The sequence below is a fragment of the Humulus lupulus genome, chromosome 3 (assembly GCF_963169125.1).
Source record: "Humulus lupulus chromosome 3, drHumLupu1.1, whole genome shotgun sequence".
Taxonomy (NCBI): domain Eukaryota; kingdom Viridiplantae; phylum Streptophyta; class Magnoliopsida; order Rosales; family Cannabaceae; genus Humulus; species Humulus lupulus.
Genome location: NC_084795.1, coordinates 106,731,015 through 106,742,603, shown reverse-complemented (window position 1 = coordinate 106,742,603; position 11,589 = coordinate 106,731,015). Strand labels below are relative to the sequence as shown.

The following is an 11,589-nucleotide window of genomic DNA, read 5'->3' as shown; positions in this document are numbered from 1 at the left end:
TAGAGGGGGAGCAAAGTATATAGTTGTAGCAGTGGATTACTTCACCACATGGATCGAAGTGGAACCCCTAGTCAACATAAGGGCAAGCAGATCACCACCTTCGTCAACAAGTCCATCGTCTGCAGATATGGAGTGTCCTACAAAATCATTTCTGACAACGACACTCAGTTTGAGGGGGGAATGTTCGAGGAATACTGTAAGGAGAAAGGAATAAGGAGAAACTTCTCAGTTGTGGTGCATCCACAAGCCAAAGTGCGTTGGGCCTATAGAACCACGTTGCGCTCGACTATTGGGGAGACTCATTTCTCCTTAGCATATGGATGTGAGGTTGTTCTGCCAGTGGAAATGAAGATTAATTCCTTTAGGGTACAGGCCTACGAGGACCAAGTTAACCATATGACAATGACTGAAATTTGGACCTGTTGGAAGAAAGAAAAGAAAGGGCATAACTGAGATTGGCAACATACCAACAATGAGCTGCGAGGTACTACAACTCTTGGGTGCGAGAGAGAGCATTCAGAGTAGGAGACTTAATGTTGAGAAAAGTGCTCCCCAACACGCTAGACCTGGGGGCAAGTGTGCTAGGGGCGAACTAGAAAGGACCCTACCAAGTCGCCCAGCTGATACCGCCAAACACTTACAGCCTAGCACATTTGGATGTTATCGTGGTATCCCGAGCATTGAACGTGGAATATCTCAAGAAATACTGCCAGTGAGAATTTCGCATCCAATGCAAAAATATCTATACTTAGTTTTTTTTTCATTATGTTAATTTCAGTAGATAAAAATCAAAGAGGTTGTCTAGATAACCTCATAGTAGATGCAATGTTGCAATATATACCTTTGTAATCTGCCTGCTATCAATGAAAGTGTATCCTATCTTGCATATTATATTCCTTCTCTATGCAAGCATTTATATAACAGATAAAGTCTCTGTTGAGAATGAAATGACCAAAGTGCTCGATGTTATGAATCTAGCCAAGCACTTGGGGGGTAGGATAGGAGGCATGTATATATAAAGCAAGAAGAGAAAATTTGAGAAGTTGTCTCTTGGATTCATAAGGATTAGCTACCCATACAAATATCAAGAGAGTTAAGAAACTTAACAAAGATAACCTCCTACCAAAGGTTGACGCCCCCACAGGGGGTGAGGCTACAAGGAAGGTATTCCCCAATAAGTCTAGAATGGCCACCAAGCCGTCTAGCCAAAAAGGGTCCTAAAGAGACCCTTGCAAAAATAGTATTATACACAATGACAAGAAGGACGCTTCTCGCACAAAATAATAAGCGTGCAAAAAAAAAAAAAAATATATATATATATATATAAAAGGATGACAAATAAAAAAACCCCAAGGGGTTAACATGTCCTTATATAGGTAGTCAAGGTGCACCGATGGGCACAAGACACATGCAACAAGGGGTCCCACATAAAACAAAATGGTGCTTAAAGGAAGACCACATAGATAACAGGGCATAACAATGTTTAGTCACAGGATAAGCATGAAATGAGGGAAGACTTATCAAAGGTCCTTATAGGAAAAATAAAAAATATAAAAAAGGTAGCATTAAAACCAAATTGAAGAACAAAAACTTACAAAAATGACAACCTGTTCTCGGATCGCTACGCCTAGGAGGGGATGGCTTCTTGTTGGTAGCCCATTCAGCAACAAGCTAGACCGCATCTTCTCTAAAATGAGAGAATTCAAAGTTGGGATCAATATTCCACACCGTAAAAAGAAGATTCTCTGTGGCTTCATCTTCAATCTTCATCTGAGCGGCCTCCGACGAGCCAACCTTTGCTTTCAATGAAGTAATTATAGCCTTTAAGGAATCAGCCTCCTTCTTCTGAGTTTGAGAATTAATTCTACGGAAGCCAGATTGGTAATAAGAAGCTCTTTCTCCTCAATGATAGTAGAAAGCTTGGCCCTTACAACATTGTTCTCATTAACTACCCCAGAAAATTCACCCTCATGATCTCGAACCTGAAGTTTGAGCCAATCCATGTTAGCTTTGGCCCGAATGAAGTCACCCCTCGAAGCCTTGAGCTCCGCCCTCAGACGAGACACTTCGGTGAGTGGCGATGAAGCTCTACACGAACAAAAAGGATCAATGCAAAAAAAAAAAAAAAATATCATATCAAGGAAAGGAGTAACCAGAATACAAAAGGACAAGCATTAAAAGTCTCACCTGAGTGGCCGACCTCAACAAAACCTTGCTCAAGTCATCCTCGGTCGAGTCCAGCATGCCCCTCCACTCAACCTTAGAAAATCCCATTGTTTTGCAAGTGAGTGCCTCCCCATTCTGAATAGCCAAATAATGTATCCATGAGTGGGAATTCTTCCCTCGGTCTGTCGACTTGGAGAAGGGCTCGGGACCACTAGCCGAATGTGAAGGGGAAAGAGTAGATCTCAAATCCATCTCTTCAGAAGAAAGGTGGACTCGAGAGTGAAGTCCGAAAGGGTTGGCAAACTAACCTCATCAGGTTGAGAAGAGCTAAGAAATGCTAGATCCAAGGACGAGACTGGGAAAGGGCCAGTACAAGAGGGGGAAAGCACAGAAAAGTGTCTCTTCAATTGAGTAGGAGGCGGCGGCTTCAGAAGTACAGTAGGAGACACATTTCTAGTAAAGGCTGGTGCCAAAATACGAATAATACGGGACGATGAAGGACCACTGTTGTCCTTTAGAGTAGCCTCGGGGCTACCAGTATCAATCTCGCAAGTCTTCCCGTTAGGAAGTGGTAGGAGAAAGGCAGGTTGGCTAGCTGTAAGTAGGTTGCACTCGCGAAGGTTAGCCTCGGTAAAGATAATCTTAGCCCATTTATCTGAATCGGGAAATTTAGCAATGTCCCTGATACATTTAATAGAATCCCCTTCAATCTTAGGGGAATTCCCGACACCTAAAATAAAAGAGGGGTCAATGGGGTGAAAAAGTGTATATAATAAGTTACTCAAGTGAGAAGAGAAATTCATAACCAAAATGGTCACACAAAAAGCAAAGTAGAAGTACCTGACATATGAAAATCTCTGTGAACAGTAGAGATGTTCTCAGTGAAAAAGAAACTTTGCTTCCAACTCCCTATATTGGAGATGCACCCAACCACGAAGTCCTTCTCTTCAAAAGCTTTCCCAAGATAATAAAAACCAAGACTATTGGGGACCTTCTTGAGATTGTACATGTAGTGTACCTCTTCATGCGAGGGCACTCGCGCAAATTTTTTTTGGTACAACACGAACAAGCAACATAAAATGATCCAGGTGTTAGGAGCCAATTGAAAAGGAGCAATGCCAAAGTAGTTTAACACGTTGACAACAAAAGAATGCAGTGGAAGAGTTCCCCCAGACCCGAGGATAAACTCGCTAAAAGGCACCTTCTCAGGAGGAGGGGTATGGGCGTGACATCGCCCGACAGGGGGGATGCAACTAATAGGTGGCTTGAGGTTATACTTCTGCCCCACATCAGCTAGCCTCAGCTCATCCATCTAGGAGATGATAGAAGCAGCAACAAAGGTAGGAGCTGACTGGTGGACAGGAGAGGCCGCTTTCTTCTGCTTCTTGGACATATTTGAAATACAAGAAAAATGAGAAGTTAGTCTAATAGTAGACCTTTTCCAATGCCACTTCCTCCTGCCCGCTCGTGTCTTCTTTCGAATGAAATAGGGGACAGTGTTAGTGGAACACCCATCATAAGAATATAGGGCCGTAGAGGGTAAACCTTCCTTCAAGTAGGCAGCATCGAATTTGCCAAGCAATACAACATCCCATGACTGGACGACGAAGTTCTCCGGAGGGCAGGGAGAAACCAGCAACTCGCCGCAAGGGGTAGAATCAAGCTTGCTCTCTAAGTCCCAAACCTCGCTCTTGAAAGGCACTAATGATCCTAGAGTCCCATGTCCTTGTATTATCTCTTCTACGTCATGCTCAAAATCTGAGGAGGAAACCTTAGTAGGCATGACACCAGGAGGAATCCTAGAAGACCCACTTGGGGCCATGAGTAAAATGCTCAACAAATACATGTATACATGTAAGTATGTCTATAAACAAATGGAAAAATAGAAACTATGTGTCTAAGCAAACAAATGGCTTCCCAGACAAGAGAGCGTGACTCACAAACCTAGACATGACCCAGTGTAGGACAAATCAATAAGTCCCCAGAGTATCAACAAGAGTACAAAACAATGCGTGCATAATTGCAATAAAGACACCTACCTATCTTACATGGATATGAAGAGAGATAGAATAAAAAGCGTACCTAGAAGAAGACGCGCTCAAACACACTGTCGCGAGATGGGAGAAGACCTCTAGGGGCGACTTCAGGCAAAGGGAGACCTTGGGCAGGGGGCGACCTTGGGAGGCAACTTCAGGGGTCAACCTCGAGATGCGACTTTAGGGGGAACTTCGAGCAAGGGGTGACCTCAATTGAGAGGCGAACTCCAAATTCTGGCCTAGATGAAATAATCGGCCACCCATAAAAAAATGAAAATACATTAGAAAAGAAAGGAGATTTACCTTAAAAATGTCCCCCACCAAGTGTTGAACCTCCAACCTCTTGGAAGAAACGAATGACTACCAACCACTAAGCGAAGTAAGAGTGAAAATGAGGTGTGGGTAAAATGTGAAAAAAAGAGAGGATGTATATATAGGGAAAGCCAATCATTCCTAATCGTTGGATCAAAATACAATCCAAGGGTGCAAAAAGAGAGAGAGCATTAGTACCCTTCTTAAAATAGTGCATAGGAATATGCACCCTCCCCCCCCCCCCCCCCAACAAAGAATTCTCATTAACTAATATTATACCAATTGTGGGATTTCAAACTAAAGTAAAAGAAAAGGGGAGCTAAAGACACTATCCATCTTCAACTTAGCTCAAACTCAAGTCCTACACCAAGGAGCGCAAGACATCGCCTCCACCAGTTACCATTTTTCGAGAATAAAGCATCACCAACAATCTACAAGAAGATGAAAGACACATCCTTATAGATTGGGGGCAAGTGTGAGCCTTGAAAAATGTAAGGAGAAACCATGCAAGAGATAGGCGTCAAAGAGGTGCTTCAAGACGACAGGAGGAGCCTCAAGACCAAGTCCACGCCCACGAGGACCCCCAGGGGTGAGCTCAGGGGGCGACCTGGGGGGTGACCTCAGGTTGAGGGGGTGAGATTAAGGCCCCCCAGAAGCCCAAGCACCAGTTTGACCCTACTAAAGACCATGGAACGCATGTGAAACTTCCTAGATGCTAGGAGGGTTATTCAAAGGACATCAACAACCTTGGAGTACAGGCTTAGGACCACCATTGATTTTGAAAGTAAATAAGCCCAATAGGTCCATACAACTTGAAGGCATAGTCTCTCCTCAGATTCAAGCTATGAACACCTTACACTCAAGCTCTCAAAGGCTCATCAAGATATAGACAAAGTAGAGGTACAAAAAAGGTCTGGGCAGTACGGAGTACGAGCTAGACACGACCATCAGAGAAGTGGTTGTTGTACTAAGTCAGAGGAGTAGTGGTCGTACAAAGTACCAGGAGTAGGACTACATCCTCCCACGCCTCTGACTATAGTGAGGACCGACATTCTTGAAGTCCAACACCACTACCACATGCGCCATGATCCTCTAAAGTGCCACGTAGTACCATTATTTCTTTGTGTCCATGAGACTGTTATTGTACTAAGAGTCACTAGAGCTCCCCTATATGTAGGGCATCATCTAACCTTTAAAGGGGGTTGGGAAATACTTGTAACACCAGACTATTCTAAGAGAAATATACAAGTTTTTTCCATTGTTCTTCTGTAATTTTTTTCTAAGTTTCTGATAGTTCTTCTAAGTTTATAAGTTTCTTGTTAACTTTTCGAGTTTTCCGACTTTAATTCGTTGACGAGTTCTTACCGTTAATAGAATAATATTCAAAGTATTAGAAAAATAAACAATTGAGAAATTATATTGCACATACTAATAAGAAATCAAGTAATAAGTGTGATACACCAAATAATTATTTCTTGACTAATAATATTGAATCTCTAATAGCATAAAAGAAAAACAAGTGAACTAAATCTTGGTATTTTAAAATGTTATGTAATGTACCATATAAAAACAAATAAATTAAAGCTAAAAAAATGTATAGGTAATATTAACTTAACGCATATATTAACACATTAATATTTATAATTCTTATAACGTAACGTAACGTGTAACAAAAATGTTTATATATAAGTTAAGTATTATATATATTGTATATAATATAATATAAAATCTGTATCGATTGAAATTTACCACAACATCAAATTATTAAAGATTATATACTATAAGAAAAATATATCAATAAATAGATAAAAAGAATTAATAAATTACGAGAAATAAATTCTTCTAAAAGAAGAATAAAAAAATTAATGAGAATATTACAACGTAACAGATTGCAAGATATATTATTGAAAGAAATCATATATGACAAAACATAAAAGCATCATTATTAAAAGAATAATAATAATTGTTCACACTCTTTTTCGTTAAGTTAAAAACATAAGAGAATAAATTCATTAATAGAGATATGATAAAATAAATAACACAATATTTTATAGTGATTCTGTCTAAAAAAGAAGACATATATTCATTTAGTCACTTTTATTGATATTTAAGTTTGAAGAACTATAGTTTCCGACGAACTTCTGTTGCCGATGGTAACACAAAATACTATTTATTAGACACATTTTTAGGACACGCACTTAAATGCAAATCCTTAAAAATGTCTATAAAGTTTTTAGAACACTTCTTGAGAGTCCTTAAAAAACATAATTTAGGACTTGTAATGAGTATCTAAAAAAAAAATATGTGAGTCGTAAAAAAATCTAGACAGATAAATCGAGTTAAATTCCAATGGTAACTCTTAAGGGCATGTTTTGCCAACCCTTAAATATTTTAAATGGACTTTACTTTTTTTTTAGTAGATTTACTTACTTTTTTAAGAGAAAAAATAAAACATGACAGCCCATTTTTTTATTATTATTATTATCATTATAAATAAAAACACCCTCATATTCCCTTTCTCTCTTTCTGCCACGTCCTATCTCACTCTCTATTTTTATCTTCCTAAATGTAGCCTTAGCCGTCAGCCATCACCCTCTCATCTTCTTTCTTCCTCATTCATCTTCTTTCTTCCTCATTCTCTCATTATCTCATTAAGTTTTAGTAATCTTATTATCTTTAATTGCATTTTCAAAATGTAATCAAATTATTTTTAGTTATATTTATTTGATAAAGCAATCTATTATTTAATAATGTAATTAGAATTTGATAAAGTCTAATGTTTTTTTTTTATCAACCAAAATATCCACTACATATGTCTCAAATGAACAAAATTCCAAGTGCAAAAAAATACCATAATAAAAGTTTATGCTTAGAAATAATGTCTAACGAGTCTAATAAAAGGCAAATTGTAATATTTGTCAAATACTATCTCTTTATTAATTGCAAGCATCCAATTCTCGTGTCGCTATCTTCATCACCTAAATAACATAGAGAAAAAAACTGCAGTAAGAAAACAAAACTCATGTTATTATCATAAGCAATACGCATATTAGTTGGTTGTTATTTTTCTAAAAACAAATCGGCAATATAACATCTATTTTCAATAAATCCTAAATTTTGAAACCTGCAATTAAATCTCATATTTTCACAAAACAGTTCCAGAAACAATATGATACAACTCATTACAAGTAAAGTCAATCTTTACCTCATTATAACTTTGTCGACGAGCCAAGCAATAACACTTCTAACACTATCTTCGATACTAGCTATCCCTAAAATAATGCAATAAGAAAACAAAACTCACATGTTATATTCTTAACTAATAAGCATAATGGTCGGTTGCTATGTAAAAAAAATCAGCAGCATAACAACTATTTTTCAATAAATCCTACATTTTTAAACCTACAATTAAATCTCAGATATTCCCAAAACAGTTCCAAAAACAATATGACACAACTCATTATAATATGTAAAATCAATCTTTACCTCATTATGACTTTGTCGGCTGGCCAAGCAATAACACTTCCTACACTTTCTTCAATACAAGTTATCCCTGAAGTAGGCCTCCACAAAAATGCATAAAGCTCTCTTGCAAAATCAACATCAACCTTCATAGAAAATGGTCCAATATGGACATTAAGAACTAAATCTTTTGGATCATTTGGAATAAAATATCTGTAAGTAACTATATTCCCAGAACCATTCCAATCCAAAAGCTTTCATTTTTGGCCTTGAGTTCCAACACTTCCACTCTATAATCATCATCCAACCACAAAAATTCCAAATGACAAAAATATTATGAACGTTTAGAAGTAATTAATTAACTTGAAAATTTATAAGCAAATTGATAATATTGGAATCTTACCAAAGTAGGACTATGTGCATTGGATTGCTCTCCGCTCAAACCAGATTGAGACTATAACCATTACAAACAAAATGTTAGGTACAACAAATAAGGTGCATGCAAAGTAAATGTAAATAAGACTGAATAAATTTACCTTGGGATTCATGAAAGAGTGAATCAACTGCTCCATAACTGCCATTTTTTCCTTTAACTCTTTACAATCATTTTCATTCAAATTATGTGATCATCTTTCTCAGATGCAATTGCCAACTTTGTTTTAGTAACTCCTTTTCCATAAGCTCACTAATAACAACTTTTTTCAGGACCTATTATCTTTGAAAGAAGATCTCCTTTTTCTTTTGGAGATTTTGAAGATAATTACGAATCTTCTAACATCTCCTAACAAAATAACCAGATACAAATAACATATAATCATATCCAAATTTCAAATAACTATATTGAAATAATATCAAAAACTAAATGGAAATTAGCAGGTGCATGCAAAAGCTTCAGCAACATTTGAATTGACAGGTTCCCTATTTTTCTTTGTGTGCGCCTTAGTCCAGACATCAACCTTAAAAGGTGCTTCTTTACTTGTACTAATATTTGTCTATATGGAAAGAAAACATCTGGATAAATGTATAATAATAAGTATTATTGATATAAAAGACTTGAAGAAAATCATTATTTACCATATCATCAACTAATCGAGCATATCATTTGCGGCTACAAGTATGAGGGAGTCGTTTGTTTCTTATCTCATTGTACTTATAACTTTTAGCCTAAAAATTAAAACAAATTTTAAGTTAATGTTATATGTAATGATCTAAATCTCAAATATGTCTCAAATTATAAGGTAAAAACAGCCACATAATAACCTACATATAAATGTATGAAAATGTTAGAATTCAAACCTTAAATTCAGAGCTAGTTTTTTCTCTAACAAAAGCTCTCCACTCAACCTCAGATTTGATATTATCAGGCCACAATTTAATTATTTCCTGTTCGTTTGGTGCCTTGCTTATTTTAGCCACCAACCTTGATTTAGAAGCTCTCCAAAGATCAGCCATGGCTTTAAATATATAGCTTTTCTCCCAATATTTTTCAACCAAATATCTTGCCTAAGAAATTAAAACATGAAAATCTATTAATATAAGTAAATATTTTTCAAATTAATTGAACTAGTAAAATAATTAAGCATAAGAACATACCTGAACTGATTTCCACAAAACCTCTTTCATCCCAGGAGTAATCTTTCTATAATCAGTTAAAGTTGCTGGTACAATTTCCCTCACAAGTGGTCCAAGAAATGAAGATAAACCTATCAATGCATCTTCAATTGGCTGGCCCAATGCATTGAATTTGACTTCTAATCGGCCATCACTACTTGTAGCAATTGTTTTCATTTTTGTTTAACCTCTTTTCTTCTTTCTCACAGATTCTTCTAAAGGGCCTGCAAAATTTCCAAGTATTGGGGAGGTGCCTATAGACCTCCTTCTCAAAGATCCCCTAGTGTTTGTTGCAGGGGAGTTAATGGCATGCACTGAATTTTCAGGTTCATGAGATTCCTCAAAGATTTGAAGTGTACGCTTTGGCTTGTCCTTAACATGCAATGACTTTTCAAGTTCAGAAGAATCCTCAATGATTCGAAGTCTACGATTTGGCTTGTCTGTGACATGTGTTGACTTTTCAAGTTCAGAAAAATCCTCAATGATTTGAAGTCTACACTTTCGCTTGTGCTTCAAAGGTGCAAGAGACTCATTCTCTCTTCGTTATTTGATCCTTGAAAGCTTTTTGTTCCTTTCATTAGCCATGGGTGTCAACCTATTTAAATAATAATACAACATAATTAGTCATGAATAGTACAATTCAATGCAAAAGATAAAAACATTATATACCACTTGAGGAATCAAATATCACTATGGAAATGAAATTATGATAAATAGCCAATAGAATAAATTGAAATGTAATCTTGAAAAAGTTCTATCATAATTGAAACATAATCTTGAAATTGTTCTACATAATTGAAATACAAACTCAAAATGGTTCTACATATTACTCAAACTAATATGCCCTCGCAATCCTCTTTCACATATGGATCATCTTCACTTGTATCTTCAAGATAGGTATCATTCCTTTCTTCTACCTGTTGAGAAATTGTACTCATATACTCATTTTCATCATACTTCTCTAACTCATAAAATCCTCTCGGAGGTGCTCTCAACACCACATACTAATTGGATGAATCATGTTCTCTTGAGTAGAATACTTGTTTAGCTTGGGAAGCTAAAATGAAAGGATCTCTCACAAATGGGTTTTGACTTTGGTGTAGGTTAACTAAAGTAAATCCATCTTCCACCCTAGCACCATTTCTAACATTAGCCCAATCACATTTGAATACTGGAATTTTAAGTATGTGATAATCTAACAATATTATTAAAGATCAACTTTGTTTGATAACCAGCTTCCTTTTCTACAGTCTCTACAAAATACTTTGCACCTTCCTTATACTCATTCGAAGCTCTACAATGGTATATGAAATCACACTTATATATATATATCAATAAAATCCTAACTATATACATAAGAATTTACTAAAGGCCTCTTATCTTATTACCTACTAAAGGATACCCAAGTTTTATCCATCATAAAAGAATCAATTGATTTATCCTGCTATAATCAACACATTATATGATAATACATCATATAATATAAATGTATATAAATAGAATAATGGCCTACTGGTGGTACTCCAAAGCATTTAGTGAAAAATCCCATCTAGTGAAAAAACCTTTACCAGCTAGTGAGTTACTTAAAATTCAATTATGTCTAAATATAGAGAAGCATAATAGACCATTAAGTTTCATAGATTTAGATAATTGTACATTGAAAAGAAATATTAATCCCTGTCAAGTGCCATGAGCCCTTGACCACTAGAGTCAATATAGTGAGTATGACAAAGTTAGTGCTTCCTATGAAGAAAAAGACATAACTAAGAATTATATTCACAAACTGAAAAAGAGACACAAACAACCCACAACTTAATTACACAAAAACAAAATATATTATCATGGGTAAAGCTTAAAAATTCATTCTTTCAGTGAAGTTTTGAACATGTTATGTATCTCATTCACTTTCTTCAACAAATCATTTTAATAAACTCTCCAGTCCCATCATAATAATCAGAAAAAACATAGAAAGAGTACTAGCAAAGTCAGTGACTTTGTCAAT

General features: G+C 36.2%; 1 long non-coding RNA gene across 1 annotated transcript; it reads right to left on the bottom strand.

Moving 5' to 3' along the window:
- Positions 1-7,362: 7,362 nt before the first annotated feature.
- LOC133823041 (uncharacterized) lies at positions 7,363-8,422 on the bottom strand. The gene is made up of 2 exons (XR_009888102.1): positions 8,001-8,422; positions 7,363-7,514 (listed from the first exon to the last, which is right to left on the bottom strand). It is a non-coding gene; the product is annotated as an uncharacterized LOC133823041 (long non-coding RNA).
- Positions 8,423-11,589: the final 3,167 nt, after the last annotated feature.